Here is an 11,500-nt window from a genome sequence, read left to right on the forward strand (position 1 = left end):
GCTTGGGCAGGGCAGGATTTGGGGAGGAGGGGACTTCTTCAGCAGGGTATAATGCCAGTTTCTCCAGGAGACCTGATCTTGGTCGTCTGGAGGTTAATTGTAATAGCGGGAGATCTCCAGGTGCCACCAGGATGTTGGCAGCCGTAGGGTCGCAGCATTTCGGATTCCCCCATCCCTCCGCTTCCCGGCGTTCCGCTCCAGCCCCCGCAAGGCTCTCTGCGCAGCCGCAGCCCGTTCGGTTCTTTCCGGGGACGCTATGCCTGTTCGGCTCTTTCCGAGCCTTCTGGGGTCGGCAACGGCCCCGCCTTGCGGACGTAGCCCTGTACAACCACGTGTCATTTTTCCGCCTTACCTTCCCTCGCTCCTCTCACGTCACGTGACAGTATCTCCTCCTTCGCCGGGTGGGGGGAAGGGGAGAGCGGGGGGGGTGAGATGCGAGTGGATAGCAAACGAGAAACAGAGAGAGGTGTCAGTGAGTTCCCGCGAGATGTGACGGAAGCCCGTGGAGGACCTGGGCTTTAATGTGCGGTTCGGCCGGTGGTCGTGTGTGGGGTGAGTGTGTGTTTATGCCTCTTTCCTCCTCCTCTGGCCTCTTTGAGGCGGGCGAGGTCGGTGCTTTCGCCGCGTCCGGAGGCGCAGGTCGGGCGTGGCGGGAGCCTTTCACCAGGACGCGGCCTGAGTGGAAACCAGACGGGCCCTGCTTGGGGAGGAGAGGTGGGGGAGCCTGTCTGGGAGGCTGTAATATGGCGCCTCGGTGCTGCCGAAGAGGAGGCTTGTTCCCCACCCAGCCACCCGTAGAACGGTTTCCGGCTGCGGAGAGCCCCGTTATTCGCCCGGCGCCGCCACGATGGAAGGGCGAGCCTGGCTGGCCCGTGCAAACACACGCCGCCCTTGGGCCTCCACCCACAGCATCACTGGGAGGGACCTCACAGAAGAGCAGGATCCCCACAAGCCCTGGGCTGTGGGAAGGGAGGTGGCGAGCGCCTCCTCTTCCACGCTTGCCTTGCTTGCTTTTCTCTCCCTTGCTGTACAAATAAATAAGTAATTTGAGTAATTTGCTTTCCCACTTTTTTTTTTTTAAAGTGTAAACATCAGAGAGACGTTTAAAGACCTTTCTCTGTCTCTGTATTCACCTAAATGTCCTACAGCTATATTGGTTGTGGGGATTTATAACCCCCCCCCCACATGCTGGGAGCAACAGAAGGTGAGCATTCCCACAATCAGTGATTTAGTGTAGGAAGCCATCACGTCCGTGCTTTCCTTCCTTCCTCCTTTCCACTTTAATGCTTGCAATGCAGAGATTGTGTAGGGTATAAATAGACCAAAGGGGGGGGGGGGGACACACGACACAATACACAAGCATCCTTCCCTCCATTTACTTTTAACATCCTATGGTGAATTTGATTGTGGAATTTTTCCCTTAATGTCCCCCTTCCCAATACTGGGGATGGAGGAAGGAAGTGGAGTGGCCTAGTACACTGAATGCAGATGATGAATGGAATGAATGGAATGAATGTAAAGCCTGTTGTAACAAAATAAAAGTCATGAGTTAGGTTACTATATATCCAAGGACCACTGGGAAGAACACTTTTCTAAACTATTTAATGATCAAACCCATGAGGATTGTGTAGTCGAATGCCCTGTGATGATTCCATTAAGTAACTTATAAAATCCCCAATCTCTATAATTAGGGGTAATAAAGCCCCGGGTGAAAATTTTATCCCCCCTGATTTGCTTAAGGTTTTCCAGGACTGGTGGGTGCCTGTTTTAGCCAACCCATTTACACATATAGTATGTCTGATAGGTTCCCTCAGGAATGGACCTCTTCTGTTGTGGTTCCAATTTATAAGAAGGAGACGCATACTGATCCGCTTAAGTGTAGACCAGTAAGCCTGCTGGATGTAATAGGAAAGCTTTAAGCAAAACAACTCTTCCCTTACCCCCCCCCCCCCCGCTCCCTGCAGATCCTCTAGACTACAGGCCTCTTGCAGGTGCCTAGCCCCAGGATGGTTCTTTTAGCTGTCACTACGGGAAGGGCCTTCTCAGTTGTGACCCCTACCCTATGGAATGCACTCTCGGATGAGACCCATGCCCTGCCGGACTTGTTTAGCTTCTGCATAGCATGCAAGGTGGAATTGTTTAGGTTGGCTTTTGGAAGGTAACCAAGTGTTTGGGCTCTTTTTATTGGTAATATGGTGGTATCCACATATTTTAATAGTTTAATGTTAATATTTATGTTGTTTTTACCCTGTTGGTTTTAATGTTGTAGGTTGCCATGAGACCCTTTGGGTGAGTGGTGACAAAAGAAAAATTCTAATAAATAAATATTGAAGCTGAAAATAACTTGTTGACCACCAGAGCAAACTGGATTTAGAGAGGGACATTCTACCCTGGACCATAGCCTACTACTGCAACACCTTATCAATCAATATCCAAATAGATCATCTAGGCTACTATATGTGGTATTAATCGGTCTCAAAGCTGCATTTGATTCCATCTCAAGATACCATTTATCGAGAAATTTAATATGAATATAGATGACAAGCTACTAGAACGTATAAAAGGCCTTTATACAGACACCAGTTTAAAGATCAGATTAGGTGTCCATGGCCAATTGTCTAGCTCATTTAAACCACAAATGGGGTCTGACAAGGCTGTATTTAGGCCTCACTGCTTTTTAATCTATAGGTAAATGATATGGTAGAATTCCCATTGGGTCCTCATTTCTTTCCACTCAAAGTAGGCAGAAAGACCAGTTTTGTTCTTCACGGATGACGCATTCCCCCATACTCAAACTGGTCTTAGAAGGCTTTTGAGACAGTTCAGCTCTTACTGTAAAAAAAAAAAAGTCTATTTAATTATGACAAAACCAAGATTATGGTTTTTGGTAGAAGACTGCATTATCATATACGGACAATGGACAAGAAATCATTAGGACAGGTCTCTAGCTTTAAATATTTAGGGGTGATGTTTCATCAGCCTCTTGGAGAGCCTATATTGACTATGCAAAGTACAACCTTGAAAAAGCTGTCCTTGGTATTCTTAGATTTTATAGGAAGAGAGGAGGCTGTCTGATTTCTCCATCTTTAGAAATTTATAAAATGAAACTTGTACCCTGGCTTTTTTATGGAGCAGCAATTTGGGGCTCTGGAAGTCTCTAATCTTTAGAAATTATTCAAAACAAATTTGCACACCTGCTGTTAGTTCCGCCATCAACACCCTTGGCTATGATCAGAGTAGAATTAGCTCTACCCTCAAGAATAACCTCAGTTTGTAAAACAGTAATTAATTACTGGCTGAAAATAATCACTGCACATACCCAGGCTATTTGATTTTGATGTATGGAGAGATGATGGGTAACTCATGGCACAGTTTTGTATTGAGATTAGCGACTAGCCTTGACTTCTCAGTAGAATACTTGAGGACCTTTGGATTCTATGCAGTCAAACTACTCATCAGACAAAGATTGTTAGACCAGAGTGCTCAAACCACTGTAGCCTAGGGTAGGCACTTTGAGAACATCTATATTCTATAGATAACTATCTCCCTCCCCCCTGAATCTTCCAGTATACTTTACCAATTAAAGGAATTGCAAATACAGAAAGGTACCAAGGCATGCTTAGATAAAGGAATTGCAAATACAGAAAGGTACCAAGGCATGCTTAGATATTTTACTGCTCGCAGTCTTGGAAGACCATTTTATAGGAAAAGAGTCTGCTCCTATGATCAAAAGTGCATTGAGGTTTTGTCCCACGTCACATTCCAGTGTCCAAGACGTAAGGCTGAACATAGTAGATTCTTGTGGACCATAATATCCCACTTCCAGGAAGGTCAAACCAGGAAAAATTAGTCATATTATTGGTTAGAAATGGTACTGCCATCATAAATGGTAGAAAGATGGAGTGTGCTGACCAAAGTGTACCTGACCTTTGACTGCTCTATTCTGGGTCATGTGTCATTTGTAATTTGTCTCTGGGCTGTATGGTCTTCCTTTCTTACTATTAGACATATTTTAATGATGACTTTGTATTCTGTAAAACTTCTGTAAAAAATCTGTTAAAATGTCCAATTTTTCATTATTATTTTTCAAATTTTATCTTGTTGGACATTTGGCATTTTACTTTGTATTGTTGCTGTGGTGGTTTTTTTGCTAATGCAATCAAGATTGCTTGATTGATTGCTTGAAAATAACAGTCCAGTGGTGCCTTGCTCGAAAACTGTTTCCTTGGTGCCTTGAAGTCTAACATTAATTTCAAGATGAGCATTTGTGAGTCCCAGCTCACTGCCTCAAACTTGAGTGCAATGAAGCCTGAATTCTGTACCTTCTCTCTTCCCCCTCTCCTTGTAGAGGGCTTGAGACTGAGAAGGTTGGAAAGCTCTTGCTTCATCTACTTTGCTGACCTTTTTAACCGGAGATACACATTTTTGCATGCAAAGCAGGTGTAAATTGGACACTGGGTAGGTGGAGAAAGGTGAAACATTCCCCCATCTATTTGGTGCAGATGTTTTTGCCTACTTACCATGTATTGGGTGGGAATATAGACATTTATCTTTCCTGCAAATCTAAGACAAATACATCAAAATGGTGAGGACATGTATTGTGACAATAGCCTCTCATTTTTTTGTTCTTTCACTACTTAACTCATTTATTAATAGAAAATAGTTAGCAAAAGTTACAGTTCCCATAAGTAGCTGTCATTTTAATAAGTTCAATTCATGTGGGTTGTATCTATCAGCCTCCTGTTGCCTATTGTATAATCTAATTAGCTCTGTATCTTCCTTCAAATCTCTGAGGGCTTCTCTTGGGTAAAAAGGTAAAGGTAAAGGTTCCCTTGCTCGAAAGCCAGTCGAATCCGACTCTAGGGTTGCGGTGCTCATCTCCGTTACAAAGCCGAAGAGCCAGCGCTGTCCGAAGACGTTTCCGTGGTCATGTGGCCGGCATGACTAAACACCAAAGCGCACGGAACGCTGTTACCTTCCCACCGAAGTGGTCCCTATTTATCTACTTGCAATTTCTTGCTTTCGAACTGCTAGGTTGGCAGGAGCTGGAACTAGAGACAGGAGCTCACCCTGTCTTGCGGCACCCGGGTCTTGAACCGCTGAACTACTGACCTTCCACAGCCTGCAGTTCAGCGGCTTAACCACTTGAGCCACCGCAGCTCCTTTTCTCTTGGGTACCTTTTGGCTTTTCTTTTCCTTACTTTTTTTTTTTAATTGCCCCGAAGAGCAACATTTTATTAATTTTTAATAACATTACCGACTTAACATACAAACATTAAAACATACAAACAGACAAGACATTCATGGGGGTGTTAAATCTTCATATTAACGGTATTAACCTTTTAGCTTTTCTTAACCTGAAGTTGCCAGGTTCTGTTATGTGTTCTTTTAAAGTAATGTGGTTTGGTTATGTTCTATGAAGCTGTGGTGTTCTAGGCAAAGAATGCTGCTTCCTTAATGCAAGGTACCTTGTCAGTGCTCCCTCTAAGCTGTGGAGTCTTGTGAGTCAAAATTCTATTTTGTGAGCTACTGGCATTAAAGCTGTGAGCGAGCGATTTGGCTACTGCATAAATTAGTTTACTCTGGAGCCATCCTTCCTGAGCTAAGATAAAAATGTGTGAGCCGGAGGCTAAACACCTGTGAGCTAGCTCACATTAACTCAACTTAGAGGGAACGCTCCTTGCGGTATTGTTCTTCAGATGAATTTTGGAATTCAGTTGTCAGTTCTTCCATTAAGATACTCTACTTTGGCTTCCAGTGCCATGCAATGACGATATGATTGTAAATAGCACCTGTTACTAAAGCTGTTTTCCTTACAGCGTTATACACATATTGACATTTCCCTCCACCATTGTGATTGTGGAGAACATAACGTAAAGTAATTGTACACTTGGTGTAGTAATCACTCCTAATGCGGCGACTGAAGACATTTTCTCTAGATACAGATAATTTGATAATTAGCTAGATATCTGAAAAGAGGGTGTATTAAAAGCTTGCAAAGGAACCTGGCCCAATCAGATACTCTTTTCCCAACCTCCTCCTTGAGTGGAAGAGCGTTGCAGCCATTGTTGTTTCCAAGACAGAGGGAAGGCAACTTTGGTGTGAGGTGGTAAGGAGGGCATTTTTCAGCTTATGTATTCACTGCAAGAACAGCTCAAATGTGCTTGTGTGAGGGGCAGAAGGCAGAGTAAGTTTGGAAGGTATTTCTTGTGTGAGAAATACTGACAAGCCAGATAGTTTCTGTAGACAACTGGCTGTTTCATCAAATGGAAAGATACCTGCAGTATCTTGCATAGGGACTATAAGAGAAAATACATTAAAGCTTTATTTCTGTAGTAATAAAAACCTACTACCATGAAATGTGGTGCTGTTGATATCATGAACTTGTTGCAGCATCTGGATACAAATTTGACATTTTTTTGTCATCTGAAATCAAGTGTTCTTTAATAATACCAGTTTTTGAAATGCCATAGTTTTCAGTGGGAAAGAACTAATGTGCTAATTGTCCGATTGATATTAGGGTGATGAATGTGCTTAATTGTTGCTAAACGGTATCTGCAAGAAGTAGGAATAGCTCAAAAATATATTAAAAGTGGCAAACTAGTGACTGGACTATACTACTTGAGACCTCATATGTGAGTTTACATGACTGCAAGAAGTATCTGCAAGAAGTAGGAATAGCTCAAAAAATATATTAAAAGTGGCAAACTAGTGACTGGACTATACTACTTGAGATGAGACCTCAGATGTGAGTTTATATGACTGTGTGGGAGAAGCCTTAAAACAACAGCCCCACACGCAGAAAATGAGCTGCTCTGATGAATGTCACCTAACCTACTCTGGAGCAGGGCCACCTCCAAAATTTTTCACCATTTGCAAGATGTTGTCATGTGGCCCTCTCCTTCTACCACCCACCACTGCAGTCATGAAGTATTTGCTGTTTTTAAAAGCTGCCACACTGCTGTTCCTCATTTAAGTGGAAACTCACCACCCTGAAGGAGCACATAGGTAAGAGAACAGTGAAGATGGCTATGTGCCATTGCAATTTATTCTTTTTTCTGAGCATGAGAGTGGTGGTGGTTCTCACTCAATTGCTTGTCACCTTTGGGGTAGTCTTGGGGACTGCTAAATTGCTTTAGGAGGGCCACCACCACTGTCCCAAAGGAAAGGGAGAAGTGAGGAAGCAGATCCTAGCTGCTTTGCTTTCTGCTTTGTTAGAGGAAGAAGATGAGTAGCCCAGTTCAGCCACTACCTAGAATGGTCAGTTGTTGGTGATGCTGCATAGTGCCAAGTCCTGTGTCAGCGGTGGGCCTGCTTGGGCCTGTCACAGCTGCCTGGCAATGTAAGCGTATAAGAAGAGCCCTGTTGGATCAGACCAGTGGTCAGCCCCATACCTAGGGATTTTTTGTGGAGGGGGCCTTGGCGGGGCTGCAGCTCCCCCCCCCCGCAAGGGCAGGCCTTCCCTGCAGAGCATCTGGCTCCCTCCCTCCCTCCCCGAGGAGTCCCAGTTCCCCTTCCCACGGCACTACACCAGGGAGAATCTGACCTCCACTCTCAGCGCATGGTGGCTGGGCGTGCCGCACACAGTCTCGTTGGCGCACCAGAGCGCAGCCAGGCACTTCTGACTAGGGCCAGAGGAGGCACCCACTTGTCACCTGGCCTTACCTGCTGCTGGCAGACTGCGTGGTGAGCATCTGGTGGCAGCCTGAGGTGGAGGCTTCTCCCCCACCATTCATGCTTCCTGCCTGCCTGGACCACTCTCTCAGCCCAGCCTTGCCACCTCTGCTGCTTGTGCCACTCTCATCCTCCCCGCAGACAGGCAGTCAGGATGAGGGGAGTCCGGGGGGAGGGGGAGCTGAGGCTCGGGGAGGGAGGCCCATAAAAACTACTAGGGGGCCAGGCCCCGTGGGCTGCACAGTAGCTATGGGCTTGCTAGTTGTCCATCTAGTCCGGCGTCCTGTCTCACACAGTGGCCAACCAGGACCTGTGGAGGGCTGCAGTTTCATTTCAGAGGGTGTGCTATAGAGAAACAGCATAATTGACCACTTAAAATTAAAGGGCTTGGGAACCTGCCCCTGAAATTCATCAGGACCTAACTAAAACTAGTAGTATTGGGTGAAGCTGCATGAAACTGACTAGAATATTGCCTTTACCGCAGTTGAAAAGTTGCTGAGAGTACTGAGGGGAAGTTAGGACATGAAGCTTCCCTTGACTGTCCTTTCTGGTAGATTCATAAGGTGTGAACAATTAAAATGTGCTATAATGAAAGGGGAAAAATTCTGCAGTGATGCTTAAGGTGCTTTACCATGTGTGTTCCACCAACATCAACAATGTCTTACAATATTGGTGTGTTCCACCAATATCAACAACACCTTACAATACTTGTATGATGGGTGGGTCGCCAGAATGAGTATTTCGGGTATCAAATTCCTTGTGTAGAGGACATTGCTAATTATGTTGTATGTGGAATGCCTTCTGACTGGCCATGTTTTATGTTCTAAGGCTTCTGTGGTAAAGCTATCTTCATCTTGGTTTGTTTAAATTTTTTTTTAGTGCTGCTGTTCGGTTAATTTAGGTTGTCTAATATTGTCTTAAATTGGATGTAAGTTACCTCAAGCAGTTCTCTAGAAAGGTAGAAACACCCAGCAAGATGTCCTCCTTATCTCAGAGAAGGACCCTTCACAGTAAGTACCAATGGCCCTTTCTCTAGAAAGGTACTTAAGGAATAACTTAAATAAATTATGCTCTGGTGGTAGAAAATGTCACCAAGTTACAGCCAACTTACAGCAACCATGTAGGGGTTTCAAGGCATGAGAGAAACAGAGGTGCTTTGTCATTCCTTGCCCCTACGTAGCAACCCTGGGCTTCCTGGGTAGTCTTCTGTTCAAGTACTAAGCAGGGTTCACCATGCTTAGCTTCTGAAATCTGATGAGACAGCTATCCAGGTCATGCTCTGAGTTAATGCATAATTATCTAGAATTGGCTTGATGGGGGGGGGATTTATTGTGTTGGGCTTTGACTAGCCATCAGTTCTGCACTCCGCTTTGTAGCTCAGTGATCAAGGCTGAGACAGAGTGATTGGTCAAGCTGCTTTTCCTAAGTTGCAAGTAGATAAATAGGTACCACTTCAGTGGAAAGGTAACAGCGTTCTGTGCACCTTGGTGTTTAGTCATGCCGGCCGCATGACCACAGAAATGTCTTCGGACAGCGCTGGCTCTTCAGCTTGGAAATGGAGATGAGCACCGCATCCCTAGAGTCGGATTTGACTGGCTTTCGAGCAAGGGAAACCTTTACCTTTACCTGTGAGAACAAAGTCAGCTAGCCACACTCCCCCGCCCAACACCTTGGGGATGGGTAGGATACAATGTTAACGGCTGAGGTCGAGTTCTAGGATTAAGATCTATATAGATAGGTTTTAGCTGCTGTCATTCAGACATTAAGTCAGGTGGAGACAATTGATGCTTAGCGTGTGGAGCATTATTCGCTGCCCGTTCAATAAAATCTTGATACTACAAGAAAGCAGTTGTATAAGGGTTGTGTTCCTGCTCAATAAAAAGTCCATAGAGTACCAAGGTATTACCTGTCTCTGCTTGGAGTAGCCTGTTTATGTTGCAAGGAGAAAGAAGAAGAGGAAGAAGAGATTGGATTTATACCCTGCCCTTCACTCGGGAGTCTCAGAGCGGCTTATAAACTCCTTTCCCTTCCCCTCCCCTCCTCTCCCCACAACAGACACCCTGTGAGGTAGGTGGGGCTGAGAGAGCTCTTTCAAGAACTGCTTTTTCAAGAACAGCTTTGACAGAACTATGGCTTGCCCAAGGTCATCTAGCAGCTGCAAGGAGGGGTAGGGAATCAAACCTGGTTCTCCCAGATTAGAGTCTGTGCACTTAACCACTATACCAAACTGGCTCTCTTTACCTCTGATAGCAGCTGTGATACTCCTTGGGCTGTGGTCAGTTGCCGGTGCTGACATGGCCTCAGATATTTTGTCTTGAACAGTTTAGAGAGTAGAGAAACTTCAGTTTAATTTACCTTAAAATGTTTCTTCCAGTCCCCAGCTGTTTGCCTGCATAATTGTGGCATATTGCATATCCAAGGAAATAGAAATGCTATTATCAATTAGCATTGATATGCAAACTTTGCTCTGTCTGCTCTAAGGAGCATCCTCTGTTTGCGTAACCAGAAGAGGGCAGTTTCCCCTTTCCTTCTCCCCCAGATGCCATGCCTGTTGAACAGCAACAGCCTTTCCAATGGGGCTGCTAAGGGAAGCTGGTAAAGATTGCATCTGCAAACTCTTTGTTTTTGGAAGTTTTGGATCTGACCCATTTTTTGTTTTAGCTATTCCACATACAGCACCCTCTACCTATGTGTATGGACTGGTAACTTCCATTTCAATGTATCTGAAGAAGTGTGCATGCACATGAAGGCTTAGACCTTGAATAAAATTTTGTTGGTCTTAAAGTTGCTACCGGACCCGGACTTTGTTCTTCTGCTTCAGACCAACATGGCCACCCACCCGAATCTATCCACATACAGCAGCAATGCTCAGCTCAGTTTTTTCCTCTCCCTCTCACTCGTATGGGATGTCTTCTGAATTGACAAGGTAAAGGTAAAGGTTCCCTTGCTTGAAAGCCAGTCGAATCCGACTCTAGGGTTGCGGTGCTCATCTCCGTTTCCAAGCCAAAGAGCCAGCGCTGTCCGAAGACGTTTCCGTGGTCATGTGGCCGGCATGGCTAAACACCAAGGCGCACGGAACGCTGTTACCTTCCCACCGAAGCGGTACCTATTTATTTACTTGCAATTTCTTGCTTTCGAACTGCTAGGTTGGCAGGAGGAATTGACAAGACCTATGACTAAATAGCATTTCTCTTTATTTCGTCCAATATTTCCTTTCATCCGTTATCCTTTCACAAAAGGGCCTTGACCCTTTTCTACCTTTCTTTGTCCTTCATGTTAAAACCATGCTTTGTTTTTTGTTTTGGTTCTGTTTTGCCTCCCCCCCCCCCTCCAGTTAGTTCTGAAGCAGGAGTTGTGCTACAAATTTGTCTATTCAAGTGACAGAGTAGGAACCGTGGAGGTCATGTTGGGACACTGAGGCATCCTTTTTCATGATGTGTCACGGTCGTCTTGGTCCTTGACAGGGGACCCCTGACTGGCCGTGCTGTCCGGGGGTCAAGGCGCCCTCTTCCGGGGAGGCCCCCGAGGCCGGAGCCGAGGAAGGTGTTCAGGGGAGCTGGAGAGACAGCCTCAGACCACGGGGTATGCAGAGTGGCCGCTAGCCGCTCTTGCCCGCTCCTGGAGGATACTGGCTTCTGCGCCGTCAGCACCGGTGCACAGGACGCCTCGCCCTCTCTCTCTCTCAGCTCTCATCCTTAGCCAGTTCCTGGGACGTCCTCCTCCCCTCTCTCCGTGCTCCTTCCTTTTATTACCCCCTCGGCTCCCATCGACCCCCGTGTCGGGCGGCCCCGCCTCCAGTCAAAAGGAGCGACGCCGAGCCGCTTCC

The 11,500-nt window shown here is 45.8% G+C and overlaps 1 protein-coding gene across 2 annotated transcripts in view; it reads left to right on the top strand.

Annotated features, from left to right (window-relative positions):
- Positions 1–461: 461 nt before the first annotated feature.
- Positions 462–11,500, top strand: part of ATF2 (activating transcription factor 2) — a 56,190-nt gene continuing 45,151 nt past the window's right edge. For both annotated transcript variants that reach the window (XM_015426642.1, XM_015426641.1), the window contains exon 1: positions 462–552. The gene's annotated coding sequence lies outside the window, so the exon portion shown is untranslated. The remainder of the gene's footprint in view (positions 553–11,500) is intronic.

The sequence above is a fragment of the Gekko japonicus genome, unplaced genomic scaffold (assembly GCF_001447785.1).
Source record: "Gekko japonicus isolate JY-2015 unplaced genomic scaffold, Gekko_japonicus_V1.1 scaffold2078, whole genome shotgun sequence".
Classification (NCBI taxonomy): Eukaryota; Metazoa; Chordata; class Lepidosauria; order Squamata; family Gekkonidae; genus Gekko; species Gekko japonicus.